This window comes from Ctenopharyngodon idella, chromosome 19 (assembly GCF_019924925.1).
Source record: "Ctenopharyngodon idella isolate HZGC_01 chromosome 19, HZGC01, whole genome shotgun sequence".
Classification (NCBI taxonomy): domain Eukaryota; kingdom Metazoa; phylum Chordata; class Actinopteri; order Cypriniformes; family Xenocyprididae; genus Ctenopharyngodon; species Ctenopharyngodon idella.
This window is the reverse complement of record NC_067238.1, coordinates 21,283,227-21,297,843: the sequence shown is the minus strand read 5'-3', so window position 1 is coordinate 21,297,843 and position 14,617 is coordinate 21,283,227. Positions and strand designations below refer to the sequence as shown.

The 14,617-nt window shown below is 37.5% G+C and overlaps 1 protein-coding gene across 3 annotated transcripts in view; it reads left to right on the top strand.

Annotated features, from left to right (window-relative positions):
• Nucleotides 1–6,816: 6,816 nt before the first annotated feature.
• gabbr1b (gamma-aminobutyric acid (GABA) B receptor, 1b) overlaps nucleotides 6,817–14,617 on the top strand; it is a 123,242-nt gene continuing 115,441 nt past the window's right edge. For 2 of the 3 annotated variants that reach the window (XM_051871686.1, XM_051871685.1), the window contains exon 1: nucleotides 6,821–7,599. The gene's annotated coding sequence lies outside the window, so the exon portion shown is untranslated. Of the gene's footprint in view, nucleotides 7,600–14,617 lie in introns of all 3 variants that reach the window. The other variant, XM_051871688.1, reaches the window with a different exon arrangement.

Sequence of the window (14,617 nt, the reverse complement as noted above, 5' to 3'; positions counted from 1 at the left end):
TTGAACTGAAAGATGAGGTGTCACTGCCAGCATTTGTAACCAGAGCTACTCACACTTTTTTTTTCTTTTCTTTTTTTTCTTCTCTCTCTATCTCTCTCTTTCTGGTTTTCATTATGTAGAAATTTCTCACTCAGGACTTTGTGACTCACTGATTTCACTGCTGGGATACCTGAGGGGAAACACATCAGAAAATGCATTATTTTGATTGTCAATTTGGATAGGTACATTACAGACTGGAGCGAGTCTCATTTTTTCACGAAGTTCATACATCACGACTCTTTTATAGATGCATCGTTTCTATCTTTGATGTAAATCTTGTTTGTTTAAGCATTTACTTGTTTAGACTTTCTCTTTTCTTACTAAAGTAAATAGTTGCATAGGGTATATAGGCCTATATGTATGTATGTATATGTGTGTGCGTGTGTGTGTGTTTGTGTGTGTATGTGTGTGTATATATATATATATATATATATATATATATATATATATGCGTGTGCAGAATTAGTAGGCAAGTTGATTTTCATTTTCATATTATTTTTCCAAGCACATTTTACCAATTCCAAACCACATCTTAATAACTACTATTAATTTTGTATTTAATCATTTGTAAGTAATATATAATTGTTCATGAAGGCTGGAAGTAAAAAATATATATATATATTAAATGCCCATGAGAAGAATGCAATACTAATGCAATACTAGAAATTGCAAAGTTAATGCATGACCAATGGACAGCCAAATGCTCATTGGGTCAGACAAAAACAGGTGGAAAAGAAAAGACATGTTAACTTTAAAAGAAATAAGAATTAAGGTGAAAAATTAAGTGTGAAATCATCAGGAACCCTTTAGCCTCCAGCACCACTATTTTTCCAGAACTGCAACCTACCTGGAGTCTCCAGAAGTGCAAGGTGTCAGGATTAGGTAAAGAATCCTAAAAAATGACCCTCACTTAATAAGAATCACATACTGAAGTGTTGTAAAATACATGAAGACTGTTTTTTTTTATAGGCTTTATAGACAGACAGATTGAGAGTGACTCTTGAAGGACCAGCACCACATCCTCTTGTACCACTGTTATCTTCCAGTATCTGGCAGAGTTTTGGGAGTTCATTTTTAGTCCATCTCCAATCCTGAAAATTCTGTCTTACAGAGATGGACTAAAAATGATAATGCATATCAAAAGTTTGGAATCATTATCATTATTTTAATATATTTGAAATTGGTCTCTTATGCTCTCCAATGCTGAATTTAACTGATAAAAATACAGTAAAAACAGTGTGAAATATAATTACAGTTTTTTTTTTAAAAAAACTTCTGTTTGAATATATTATATTACTGTGATGGAAAACCTGCCATTACTCCAGTCTTCAGTGTTACATGATCGTTCAGAAATTTGGTGCTTAAGAATCATTTCTTATTGTCAACGTTGAAAACAGTTGTGCTGCTTAGTATTTTTGTGGAAAGCATAATACATATTTGTTTACGACTTTTTCATGATCAAAAATCATGATTATGTATATATATATTTTAGATACTGTAATTCATCACCATTTCTTTTAAGTTGTTAAAAAAAATTTTAAAAGAAGTTCCAGGTGAATTACTGCATGCCACACTACAGGACACTTGATGTGCTGTCAGCTACCCGCTTATGTGTTACAGACTTAGTTTGTCCCAGGATGAGAACTCAAGTGTCATGCCTAATGGAACAGATCCCAGGTGAGTTAGTTGTGATTTCACTGATCTTACCTGTCTGTGAACAACCTTGAAATAGATTGACCAGTGGATGGCTTTGTTCTGAGCTGAAGAAAAAGAGAGTGTGATGAATGAGTTCTGATGAATAGAATTGATCCAGAAATAGGAAGTGCGGGATAAGTCATCCTTCTGGTCGGTGTAACAGTTGGCCTTGTTAGGAAAGATTTATCTGAAGTCTGGGTTTAAAAAACTGACCCAGACCTAATTCAGAAGTTGGATGAATCTGATTTGTTTAGATAATTTATGGTCCATCTATCTATCTTTACAACCCGAATTCCAGAAATGTTGGGACTTTTTTTAAATTTGAATAAAAGGAGAACTAAAAGACTTTCAAATAACATGAGCATATATTTTATTCACAATAGAACATAGATAACATAACAAATGTTTAAACTAAGAAATTTTACACTTTCATCCACTAAATTAGCTCATTTGAAATTTGATGCTTGCTACAGATCTCAATTGCAAAGGCTTTGCAAATCTCATCATCTACAGTGCATAACATCATCAAAAGATTCAGAAAAACTGGGGAAATCTCTGTGTGAGGGACAAGGCCAAAGACCTTTATTGGATGCTTGTGGTTTTCGAGCCCTCAGACGACACTGCATCACTCATCAGCATGATTGTGTCAATGACAGTACTAAATGGGCCCAGGAACACTTCCAGAAACCACTGTCGGTAAACACAATCCGCTGTGCCATCTGCAGATGCCAACTAAAGCTGTATCATGCAAAAAGGAAGCCATACGTGAACATGGTCCAGAAGCACCGTCGTGTCCTGCGGGCCAAGGCTCATTTAAAATGGACTGTTTCAAAGTGGAAAAGTGTTCTATGATCAGATGAGTCCAAATTTGACATTCTTGTTGGAAATCACGGACGCCGTGTCCTCTGGGCTAAAGAGGAGGGAGACCTTCCAGGGTGTTATCAGCGTTCAGTTCAAAAGCCAGCATCTCTGATGGTATGGGGGTGCATAATTGCATATGGTATGGGCAGCTTGCATGTTTTAGAGCAACATGCTCCCCTCCAGACGACGTCTATTTCAGGGAAGGCCTTGTGTATTTCAGCAGGACAATGCAAAACCACATACTGCAGCTATTACAACAGCACGGCTTCGTCGTAGAAGAGTCCCGGTGCTGAATTGGCCTACCTGCAGTCCAGATATTTCACCTATAGAGAAAAATACGTCAAAGACGACCACAAACTCTTCAGCAGCTGGAAAACTATATCAGGCAAAAATGGGACCAAATTTCAACACCAAAACTCCAGAAACTCATAACCTCAATGCCCAGACGTCTTCACACTGTTTTTAAAAGAAGAGGAGATGCTACACCATGGTAAACATGCCCCCGTCCCAACTATTTTGAGACCTGTAGCAGGCATCAAATTTGAAATGAGCTCATTTTGTGCATAAAATTATAAAATTTCTGTTTAAACATTTGTTATCTATCTATCTATCTATCTATCTATCTGATTCATGTCTGTAGCACATATGGTGCAGGATGAGTTAAGCTCGTTTTAGCAAGCACCACTAATAATAATTACTTCAAATTAATACTGAAAATTATTGATAGCCACGTAAACCAATACTGCACAGAGAGATACATTTTGCCTCTTTCAAATGAATGGTAATAGGCCTACGGGTGTGTGGAAACACCACCTCTTGTGCGAATGCATGTCTCCTACAGTGAAACTATAGTGCTTATGGACTAATGTAAATGATTTGCCTCCACTGCGTGCCGTTGTATATGTAAATGAGAGCTCCATGAAAGTGGTTGTACAAAAACATTTGCAGCGGGGAATAATGAAGTGCTCCCTATCCTACTGTACTCCTCTGTTTGCGCTCAGCAAGGACAATCTATTGTCATGAGTATGACAGCGTCTATATGAGTAATTACTGCAGCCCACTGCACACTGTCCAATTTCCCATCCGTCTAATGTGAGAGCACAGAAGTAATGCTGAAAAGAGTTTGAGAGTGATCCTCGGATGAAATGAGATGTGGCGGTGGTTTGGGTTTACTTATGGCCATCCATTTGGTGCATCACCAGTAGTTGCAAACGTGAAAATTGCGTTGCATTTCTTCGCAGCAAATCAAAAAGTTTTAAAGGTCATTATTGACTTTGTTGGAAAGAGACTGCTGAGGTGTTGACATCCTAATGGACTAGGTCTATAATTAAATGTTTGCATGCACCCTCACTCACATGATAAATGCTGCTCTCATCGAATAGTGAGATATCATTTTCAACCAGCATGACTCATCCTCTCGGCTTCCACTGCCAAGAACAGAGCCACAGGATTTAGAGCAGCACTCTGACAGAGGAACTCTTCCATTCCCAAGCTCATAACAAGAAACTGGGAACTAAGTTTAAATTTCTTCAAGGAAATACGGAAAGAGCACAGCTGTTCGGACATAACGTCAATTCACAGGCCAATCTGGAAAGCTAATTCATCATTGGTTCCCTTGGGAATTTTCTATAGGTTTTTAGAATAATAGTTTTTGGATTAAGAGTAAAATAGGATGTGGTGACATTTCTTGAAGATATTAGATCCTTTTCTTTTCTTTTTTTGAAACCATTGTTTTTTTTACAGTCTGTAACAAGACTACAACCTGATGATTTATTTTTTTTTTTTTCTTAAAAGGTGTCTAAAAATTCACGTTTTAGTTATGATTATGTATAACTGATGTTGTTGAACAAAACATCTCTTTAAAGGGTTAGTTCACACAAAAATGAAAATTCTGTCTTTAATTACTCACCCTCATGTCGTTCCAAACCCGTAAGACCTTCATTTATCTTTGGAACACAAATTAAGATATTTTTGATGAAATCTGAGAGGTATATGACTCGTCCATAGACAACAATTTAATCAGCACTTTCAAGGTCCAGAAAGGTACTAAAGACATTGTGACTGCAGTGGTTCAACCTTAATTTTATGAATCGACAAGAATACTTTTTGTGCGCAAAAACAAAACAAAAACAACGACTTTATTCAACAATCGCTTCTCTTCCCTGTCATTATCCTTATGCAGGTGACGCAGTAAGCACAGTGAAGGTTTCCATGTTTATGTCCGAATGCCGGCTCAGTATTGGCCAAAGCTGATCACGTGAGCAGCACGACGCATGCGTGTGATGCTGATGCAGGAGCCGGCCAATAATGAGTCAACGTTCTGACATAGAACCTGCAAGCGCTGAATGTAAACAACATATGAGAATGACACATAAGAGAAGATATTGTTGAATAAAATATTCTCACACTTCATAAAATTAAGGTTAAACCACTGCAGTCATGCTGACGATTTTAACAATGTCTTTAGTACCTTTCTGGACCTTGAAAGTGTTGATTATATTGTTGTCTATGGACAAGTCATATACAGTCAAACCAAAAATTATTCAGACACTAGATATAATTTTTGGTATATTTTTACTAGTGGGTGCAGGACACTATAGTTCATTTATGTAAATGAGGATAGCAAAATAAAGTAAACTGTGACATATTATACTCAAAAAATCTTCATACAGTGGGCTACCAGTAAAATTGATAAAAAAAATTTGGGACCAAAAATTATTCAGACACTTTGACCTGACCATGTTTTGCTTTAGTGTTATCTGACATAATTAAGATTAATTATTTCTGACACAGTTTAACTCTGAGATCTTGTCATATTTTATTACCGTTTTTTTTTTAAACTATAGTGAATAAACTGTAATAATGAATGAAATGTTCAAGGTGTCTGAATAAATTTTGGTTTGACCGTACCTCTCGGATTTCATAAAAAATATCTTCATTTTTTGTTCCAAAGATGAACGAAGGTCTTACGGGTGTGGAACGACATGAGGGTAAGTAATTAATGACAGAATTTTCATTTTTGGGTGAGCTAACCCTTTAAGTAATATTAACCACATCTCTAATTTTATTCATAAATTGTAAATTTCCCATTCTGAAAACCCATTTACAATTCCTAAGCGAATCCATGATTCAAAAATGCTAATTCCCAACTGGGTAATAGGACAACAAACTAAACAGCTTTTAGGTAAGCTTAGGTTTATAGGCTTTGCTTCTGATGCCTTGCTGTTATTGTGACACATAACGCAGCCTTGGCAGAAATAATCAGTCATAAATCAATATGAAAATAAATTAATGAAATAAGACCTGTCACAAATCTGCATGCAAATATAACAATGTCAATGGGATATTAGATTTCAATTTTATTAAATGGCATGTTAAGTAATTTGAGCTTTAAAATCATGCAGCAGCAGCGAAAGAAGTAAAACATAATGGTTAAGAAATATCAATACAGTGTTGCCTTGAAAGCACTGTAATAAAAAAGAAGTAGCTACTCCACACTCTTCCAAAGCTTCCAAAAGGGGGTTTTCACAGCAATGGTGCAGAAGAAGAATTTTTGGTTCCCCAAAGAACCTTTCAGTGAACAGTCATAAAAGAAACACTTTTTTTCTTAGTGTGAAGAACATTTTAAAGAACCCTTCTTCCACTGTAAAGGACCTTTTGTGGAATAAGAAAGGTTCCATGGATGTTAAAGGTTCTTCATGGAACCATTGATGCCACTATTAAGAGCACAGTAAATGGCCATTTTGAATCACCAAATAATATCTTATAACAGCCTAGGTGGTTTGCTAGTCTTAACTGATTTAAGATGGTTTCCCAGTGTTCAACTGGTCTGCCAGCTGGTGTCTGGACCAGCTAAAAAGTGCCCAAACACCATGTAAAACCAGCCAACGGACGATAGGCTGGGAGACCAACAAACCATGATTTTTCCAGCTTCGTTCAGCTCACAAAAGAATCAAGATGCTTCAGTCGACGGATAAATATAATACAGTGACAGAATGACTACATACATCAAAGTGACACTTCACTAGAAGAGGAGATCTGGAGACCACGGGTTTCCATTGGCTCATCCTCCCTGCGCAGGGAGGAGGTCTGCACTATTTATCTGGGATATGAGCGCACCATCTGTCTTTCAGTCAGCCAATGAGCGCTTTAATTCTCACTCTATTCACCGGCGGTGTCTTCATGTAGTGTGCAGACTGCACACTACAGACTGCAGATGAGAGAGAGGAGCACTGCCCTGTGACGTCGTGAGTGAGCGAGGGACAGTACAGAGAGAGCGCGAGGAAGGAGAGGGAGGCTCCGCGAGCTGTCGTCGTCTGTGTGTAGCTACCGTGTTTCTTTTTTGCCGATATTACATCATATACTTTCATTCCTGACTAGTTTCCGCAGAGGATACTCTCATGAGCCGTTTAATTCCCATCGATATTTGGTATTTATTTTTTACCTGCAAGTCTTTTAGACGACGGAATCATGGCAAGTACACTAGCGTCTGATTTTCGTACGAATTCCGAAAAAAGACAGTCCGTCCGACGTTTGTAAACATTCGTGAGTAAACGTTTACGTTTAATACAACTCGTAATCGCTTCTTTTTACGTGTGCGCTTTATCTTATTTGTTGTCAGCCGTTGTAATCGAGCAATACATTTACGCGAAGCACAACTGTGTATCTTGTTTTAAATTATTATTTTTTTATTTAGAAACATTCGACTGTTATTTAATTACCCGAATATTTAAAAGCAATTGTGCTAGGTTAATCTCGCACATGTCGAATCGCGACGCACGCAATATTAATCGTACAAGAGCAATTTCACGCGCACAGAGACAGTTGGTGGTTGAAGTTTAATACGAAGCTGTGCGTAGTGAACGCCTAGCGCTAGCAATTAAAAGACCATATTTATTTACCTGTCGTCTTACTAGTACGCACACGTACACACACGTTGGTTATATCAAGCATCCCTCAAGGACCATCTCCACAGACCGTTCCCAAAAGAGCCTGCACGACGCAGTAAGTAATATAACTGTGCAATAATTGTTCTCGCCAGGGGTCTCATCCACCTTACAGTGAAACAATTTAATTGAATGTTTGTCATTTTGAGGTTTCTTTTCAGCAGCATACAGACGCTGTAGTGTAGAAATCCCTTTAAAACAACATTTCAATGGGCCCTGCAGCATAACTGAGGGGCAAGTTGACCTGAAGTGTTTTTGAGTGCTTGTGTACTCGAGTCTTACGTTTGAATAGTCGCTGTCCGTGGTGCTGAAACAGATGACTGCTGATGTAGATCAAGTGTTTCTCGATCCGGGTCCTGGAGGTGCCCCAGCACTACACATTTTGTATGTTTTCTCTTATTTAATACATCTGATTGAACTCATGAGCTGATGCTCCAAGACCTGAAAAAGTCATTTTAACACAAAAAAGGGAAAAATCTGTGAAAAAAAAGTTACCTAATATGTGATAAATGCCATTTTTTTTAAGATAATACATATAATTTTACTGTAAAATATTGTAAAAGTTTATTGATAAGTCAAAAGTATCAATTACCATGTGATTTCAAGGGAATTTTAAAAATTATATTTAAGGCGTCATGCATATTTTGCAGGTGAAATATTGTAAAAATTAAATAGTCGTGTGTTACACTGATTGTTTGTCGGTCATCATGTGGGCTTCCATTGTACCAGCAGTGTTATTATCAGTACATTTTGCAGTAACAAACAGATTTTAATAGCTCAAATAGGTTGGTGTAGTAACAGTATATAAATATCAACAACATAATGTTAGGAACTAAGTGACAGGCTGCCCAAAATTAGATCAGAACTTCCTCACTGTATTTTTATGTTAAGGTTATAAGGCAGACAAGAAAGCCGTTCAAAATAGGTATTGCTGGTGGCCCTTCAGGAACAGGGTTGCACACATATAGATCAATATTTCCTGATCACTGCACAGTTTGGATGTCTCCTTTATTTAAAATGCCTGTTTTCACTGATTAGTTCATCTGTAACATGCTCTATGAAGTGAAATGAGTGTGTCAAATAAATTGTGCACTAGTGAGGGTCATGCTAGAACAGGATTGAGGAACACTGGGAAAGAAAAATAGAAGGTGGTGGATGAGAGGTTTTGATTGTTGCATTTGTTGTAAGTATTGATGTGAAACAGAATCCGGGGTATTGGATGTATGTGATGCATGAGTATCAGCCTGTTTCATGCAAATGTGGAGTGTTAACTTTAAGAGCTGTTTTTACCTGATCTGACCCCTAAATTAAATGTAGTGGCGCAACCTAATGTTTAGTCATATTAAATAATATTTTTTAACTTGAATTAGACCAGTTGATTTAGATTTTACAACATGAGGCGCATCTTTTGTTTGCATGGCAAAAAATCTTTGTTATATTTATTTTTATCATGTTTAATTTTTATGTCTTCTTTCAAGTAATAGGATGCTCTTACAGTATTGAATTATTGAATTTTCATTAAAAAAAACTGTAGAGCTAAGTAACAGAAACATCAAGGTCCTCATAAGGGGCAGGACCTCTCTTTGCTTGGCAACAGCTCCATTTCTTCTTGGAAGGCTTTTGAACATGTCCTGAACTGTGTATAGTGTGAAATTGCAATATTTATGAGAATAATTCTTTGAGTAATGAAGGTGAAAACAATAATGTAACCATGTCAAGACAAATGGGAATATAAAGGATTGATGTCTGCAACACTGAGTGTATATGGTCCTGTAAAATCTAATATTCCTGGGCTGTTATACAACAATCATGCAGAATCATGAGACTTTAAGACCTCAATGAGGTATACCCTAGTGAATAAATATACTAAAATTAATTTGAAATACATTTATTTCCTGCTAAGTATACACTACAAATACATTTACATATTTATGTACTTAAAGCTGCAGTCCGTAACTTTTTTTGGTTAAAAATTATCCAAGATAAATTTTTGAGCAAGTACATAACTAGCCAGTGTTCAAAACTATCTCCTTACCTTAGCCCGATTCACAACGGTAAGCTTGTAATTATGTTTTCTAATTTGGGTGCTACTGGTGGGTTTCAGCAGGAAATTCGACCATGCCATCGTTAATCTTTGCGTCATTATGTCATGTCTGTTTACATGAAGAAGGAGTCCCAGCTAGTAGGCTATATACTATATATATATATATATATATATATATATATATATATATATATATAATATGGGCTATATACGAGCTAAGCGATCCTTAGATTTAATCACCAATTTGGCAGCTGATTTATTGTAATGCTTTTTTTCTCAGTTGGTCAGAACAAAAATGGCAGACATGTTACTTACTTGTTCAGATGACATTTTCCAGTGAAAATTCTTATTTTGGTCATACATCCGAGATCTAGAATCTGTGATTCCGAAGTACAGTATCCACACCAATGTGGTGACTGACAGCAAACGTTAGATTCATCTGCACTGAGGAGCCGTGCTGAGGCACAACCCACGTAATGATGATAATTCCGCAAATAACTGCATTTGCATGTTTCAAACAGAGATGGTGACAAAGAGGCAAAACTTACTGACTGCAGCTTTAATAAAATACCCTGCAATTGTACTTTTGGTTTAATAAATTGATATACTTAAAGTCTGCTAAATTTGAACAACTAATTTTGTACTTAATGCGCTTTAATTGTCCATAAGTAGTGCTGAAGTCCAACTAAAGATATACTGAAGTATATTTGATTGTGCTAAAGTGGAACTATTGCAAATGTACTTGGGTATCTATCTTGAATTTAAAGACTGATATTATTCAAAGATCATACAATCCTTATCAATAGTGACATTAAAAAAAACACATTTTAAGCTTACTATTAAGAAATATGCATTATGCACAAGTAGTACTCCAAATAAAGTTTAATTATCATTTTTACATCAGTAAGTTTCAAGCAATATGTCAGTAAATATGTTAATTGATTTGAACTATACTTAGTATGAAATAAATGTATTATGGTATAGGTCATTTTTAGGGTAGTATCCCATATAGAATTAGACATCCACCACAAGTTTAATAAGTGGGTTTGGCTTTCTCCAAACATAAGCCTGTCTGGATATAGGTAATAGGGTGAACGGTCACTCATCAGGCCACATCACTTTTTGTAGGTTTTGTGCTCCTTACATGCTGGCTTCACAAGCATTATTTGAGGTATAGCTCTGTAAAATCCTCCTCTGTGAAGCATAGCTTATGTGAAGCTTTGTATTATTCTGGGTCACAGAGGTGCCGATTCAATTCTGTGAGTTTTACTTAAGCCTTACTTTTGTGGCATTTAGCAATTATGCTGTGAAGCCTGCCTCTGTCAGTAAGTGCCAACTTTCAACCACTATTCCATTTCACTGATGCCGTTTGTGCATGTCTGGCATATTGTTGTTATTTCTGAGATGTTCTCCTTGACATTTCAAGTCATTTGATAGCTTTGTGACTGATGCACCTGTAATTTAGGCATAGGTTATTCAGCCTCGCTGGCACTGTGTTATGTGCCTCGTGTTGCTTTGAAGACTCACATATCATAGTGCTAACTGTCAGATCTGCTTTATAGCTGACACATACTGCAAAGTGACAATCAACTATAGAGTGTGTGACTCACCTTTGCAGCTGCATTTGAAATTGCGATTTAGGTGTTCAGTGTTAAATGACCATGTTTGTATCTATTTCGAGCATTACATGTAGGCTACTGTACATTTCATGCATATATATGTGCATGAGAGTGATTTTTTTCTCTCTCGCATTTGTGTTTTGATGGCATGTCTGTCTAGTAATATGAGGCATCTGTTTCTTTGGGGAGGTATTTTTATTGCAGTCTGTCTTTATGCAGGTGTGGAGTGCCTGGAAGCGTAAATGGGGTTAATTGGCATTTCCGTTGCATACTACTTATGTGTTCATCAGCAAAATAAACCCCCCTGGGGCCAGAGAGTGAGTTAACGAACTCTCTTAATTAGAGGAATGATGAATAATAAAGTTTTATCAAGTCCATGTGGATCTGCTGATGAAATGCTATATTTATGCATCTAGATCAAGAGACTCACAGCAATAAATATACAGAGATACAAAAAAGAAACTTGCATTATATAGATAGATAGATTGACTAATCTGATTGATTGGAACGCACACTGAATGCTTTGTGGTTCATTGCACAATCAGTTTAAACAAGAAGATGCAGCACCGCATGTTAATTACTGTAATTGTTTGAAGTGTCCACAATGTATTTGCCCAGTGGTCAAACATTTTTGTTTGGATTCACAGATAGTTTGTGAATAAGATCATGGCCTGCTAATAATGTGAACGGAAAACGGTGTTCGCACATTCATTGGCTGGATCATTTTAAAGTGTGCATTACATACCAGTATGGCGATTGGAGGTGAGGGGTTGAAAGTAAGAGGGATTCATAGCATCATCTGAAAAGGAAAGTTGTTTCAGATTCAGAGGCAGAAGGGCAAGTTATTACATTTTGATAGACGTTTATGAAGGCAAACATTTTTTATTTGGAATAATGTGCATCAGTGAATCGTGCGCAGTAAGACTAAGAATGTGCATTAAAAAGTAAATAGCATCCATTTTGATTTTGTATTGACTTTAAGGACACCGCTTCAGCAAACCCCATTTCATGTTGCTTCAAATTTTGGAAGCATTCACAAGTGAAATGCCACCACCAGAACCATGACCTCTCAAATATTCACCCTTCTTCAAAGTGCAAACACTGAAGCCAGCAGGCCAGCTACTAGGTTAATTTGAGGTAAGGGAAAAGGGTTTTAGGAGAAAAACGGCTGAAGACTCACCATCTATGTTTGCTACCCTAGTTTTCAGCAATAGTTGTGAATTGTGATCACTTTCTGGGGCCTCCCTCAAATCCAAGCCCAGGACAAAAGGTCTCGTTCCCCCCCCCCCCGTTCAGCAGCCCTAGTTGTAATATTGTGTTGTAGAATGGTTCAATGCGTGTTTGGCTGTTTCCCCCACCCATATTGCCTTGATGATGTCAGCTGAAATGAAAAGCCTTTTCAGAAGTGCTGCAAGATATTACATTTTGATTAAATGTTATGAAGATAACTGTAACAATAACTATTAGCATTCATACCAATGGACGATAATGTTCTGTTTATTATAAGCACGCTGCAGTTTTGCCATGTGACACTTTAAATTCTTTAAAGTGGGGTGGATTCTAATTGGCTGTAAATGTTTTTGTTGTTCATTAGCTGGAAAAAAAATGATTCTCAAAGTGAATAACAATGATATTGTTCCTCTGCGTCATTATCATTGTGGACGACCCTATTCTTATAGAATTATAATGATTATTAAAACTTTATAGTTATTATCATCTTTGGTGTGAACAGGCTTTTAGCCACTGAAGTAGACACATTATCTCTTTCCAAAACCCCGACCTTTGTTGTCAGAAAGCCGCAGCACATCTTCTTCAGTGTTCCAAAAGTTTTCAAAATCTATGTGATGAATGACTGACAGGCAGAAGGCACATCGAAGTCTTCTGACTGGCTAAACAAAGAGTCCAACCACACTTTTTTGTAGAGATTAGTGATGTCTGAGTGATATTTTAGGACACCTCATTCAGTGAGATCAGTCAAACAATGACATTTTAAAAAAATCACTTAGAACTGCTTCAGGTAGTATTCCAAGCATGAACTCCAGCCTAGGTATCACTTCTAGTGATTCTTCACTTGTATGCAGATTTACACAGGGAGTGATTGGCCAACTCCTGCGGTAGACACGCTGTGCTGACTGACAAGTTAGATCACTGGAAGAGCTCGTTTCACAAACCATCCACGCTGCATGATTGCTGACTAAAGCCAGGTGAAGAAAGGCTGAAATAACTCCCCGTATCAAAAGCCGCTTCGGCTAACATGGCCATTACAGTGGCGCTTTAACAGTGAAGAAAGCCCAGCTGATGGACAGGCTAATTAACTTGTTCCTCACCTATTTGGTTTGAGGTTTGTAACCATTGCAGAGAGGTGCGGAGAGCGTTCAAATTGCTGGAGGCTTGACAGATTGAACTGTGTTATTGGTTGCTGCACACAGTCGCTAGGTAAATGCACTTCCTTGAGTGACATGCGAGGTCAGGACAATGAGCATAGAGAGGATGAGGAACAGACAGTGCCGCGATGAGTCCTACACCTTTGTACCTCCTCACTCGCCCACTCTGACTCACTGACATAGACTCTAATGCCTCCTCTTGATGTGCTTTCTCGTTTTCGATTTCTCGCTCTGGTCTGTCACAATCAGATTGACTGATACCTCCAGGTTTGCATCTGTTCAGACTGATGCCCAACAGGGCAACCTCAACGCTGTTTACATCACTAGATGTGCTTTGAGGAAGCCCTACAGGAGAATCCAGCAGAATTTTGTTTTCCTGTTGTTCTGTGTGAGCTCTCACTGTCAGTGTGATGTTTGGAGGCTTGACACTGCCGATAAGGCTCTAAACAGCTCTCACTATCACACCAGTGTTGAACCTGCCTGCCGCAGGGAGGAGGAGCAACTTAATGCATCAATGGTGCTTTGAAATCCGGAGGGTCAGCTTCCTAAGCCCATTCTTAGCCTTTCCCAGCGGTAATTTGTATTACGAGCTTGACTCGAACACTCTATTGTGACGCTAATATGATTCATATCAATTCTCTAATCCCATCCCTCATCTACCTCCGTCTCTATTTCCTTTTCCACTATCTCTCACGTCCCGATTCCATTCCCCATTTCCTTCCTCTCCATGTCTTTCATCAGACCTGGTGTCTGGGATTTGTAGATAGTGACAGCAAAAATAGTCTTTCAGAAATCTATTTCAATATGGCATATTGATTTTATTTTTAAAGATGGACAGCGTGAGCACATGAAAGCAGGGCTCTCTATATTTGATCACTTTTTTCTTGTCAAAGACAAGCAAAGTCTTTACGCAAGCTTGTGAATTTTAGCTTCAGTATGGAAGAAGAACTATTTTCTGGTTTTGGACTAAAACCATCAAAATATGTTATAAATAGGAAATAGATGGAAAGTAAGCATTCTATAATATTA